This window comes from Cupressus sempervirens, chromosome 6 (genome assembly GCF_028749045.1).
Source record: "Cupressus sempervirens isolate cs-2001-9-10 chromosome 6, ASM2874904v1, whole genome shotgun sequence".
Lineage (NCBI taxonomy): Eukaryota > Viridiplantae > Streptophyta > Pinopsida > Cupressales > Cupressaceae > Cupressus > Cupressus sempervirens.
The window spans coordinates 228,115,597-228,117,670 of record NC_143123.1 but is presented as its reverse complement, the minus strand read 5'-3'; positions in this window follow the sequence as shown (position 1 = coordinate 228,117,670).

The window sequence follows — 2,074 nt, the reverse complement described above, 5'->3', positions numbered from 1 at the left end:
GAGTTACGGTCTCAATTGGATGAGGTTACCATGAAGCTAGAGCGAGTACAGTCGACACCAGCCCAAGACCCTATTTAGTTACATATTATGGTTGGTGGTGATTTTGCTTCCATGGTTGGGGACGAGGGACGTGATGATGTGGAAGGCACATCCATCCAGGATATGGGTGTAGTAGGTATCGATGAGGTAAGAGCATTAGTGGAGTCGAGCTCTCATGTTGATTTGCTTCCTTCTGCTCAAAGTGGATTTATTTCTTCATCTTATATAGCTGATAGCATGGCATAAATGATAATGCCACATTTCCAGAGAGATCAGTAGTGGGTTGCAGGAGAGTGGGTTGATGCTTCCACATATAATTTCTACTGCATAGAGTTTTTCATGGAGTACCTATTGGAGAGTTTAAATGTGTAGGAGGATTCATACAAAATGTCTGAGGGTACTCTCATATAAGGCTCTTGTGATATTCAGAGGTTGGTGAGAGAGATTGTAGAGACTTTGTGTACTATGCTTCCCTATAGGGATTTCGTGTTGGATTTGTTGAGAGGATTGACCGAGATTTCGTCTAATCAACTATTTAGAGTTAGAGATTGGAACCGTCTCTTGAATCCTAGTTTGATACTAGCAAGCCCTTCACAACGATTGAGAGTTTTTATCGACATTACATTGGGAGGAGTGCTCATCACTTTTCTTTTGACCCACGAGTAGAGGATTTGGTTTCACATTGGTGCAGGTTGGCTTCGGTTTCATACCATCCATTATGGGATGGGTTAGCACCATCTTTTACATATGGGATTGATAGCTACGAGTTAGACCCCTTGTAGTATCTACACACCCATGGCAGTTTGGCAAAGGTTGGAATTGGTGGTAGCGTTTTAAGTACGTACAGTTATCACCATCTCCATAATGGAGTTGGGGTGCGAGTGTTAGTTTGATGAGGACTCAAGTGTGGATAGAGTTGGTATTTTAGTTGGGTTGAGTTTTGATGATTTGTCACCTTCGTCGGTGCCTAGGGTCAGTTTTCAGATGATTTTGATAGTGATGTTTATTATTTGGGTGTTGGTGCTATAGAAGTTGCTTGTACACTGCAAGGATAGTATTTCCACCCTTGGGATCCAAGTGGATTGTGACATTCATTTTGTTTGTGGGATTGCTTAGGGACAAGCAAGTTTAGGGAGGGAGGACTAGAATGTCCCCATTTTTTGATAGCATCAGAGTTTCATAGATTAGCTTATTATTATGATCCTCGTAGGCTAATATGGTGGTTATAGAGTTTTATTAGGGATCGGCACTTTATGATGGGGCATAATTTCATATTATAATAAAGTGAAATTATTATAATTCCATATTATAATATTATAATAAAGTGAAATTATTATAATTTCGTATTATAATAAAGTGAAAATATAAGAATATATCTTACCCTAAATTGGGGAGAAAAGTAAGTGAGCTCCTGCAAGGAAACAATAAAGGGGGCATGAGATGTTCTTTTCTTATCATTTGATTATTGTCATTGACATTTTTTATGAGTTTTGTGGAACCAAGGGTTTCAACATTTTCCACTAGAGAATGAAGTTCTTCTGTGTGCCTCCATTTGAGATGGTGAAATACCTAGTGAATTTGGTAGTGGGAGGACACCATACAAGTGTTCTATTTGGGCATATTGGTGAAAAATCCTTCAAGGGATTGCAGCTATTAGAGAAGAAAAATCAGTCTTTTTATGGTGCCAAATTTGTGTCCTAGGGCTAGATTGTAGAGTACAATTGAAGGAATAAGTCAGTGTTTTGTTGTAGTGTTGTCACTACTATAGTGACTTGCTACAATAAAATCTAGATTTCTTGATCAGTTTCCAGGTTCCTGTCCATTTACATTTGCATTGCATTGAGATTGGATCCTAATATCTTTTAGGGCATTTGTAGGGATTTAAAAATTAGTTGTGGAAGTTTTGTAATCTGATTTATATCAAAATCTTATATAAAAAAGTTGTCAAGGGATTAGAATACCAGTGAACATCATAGAAGGCATTGCCCTAATGTCTTATTGTCACAGATGCATATTTTCATATTTGTAATCAATG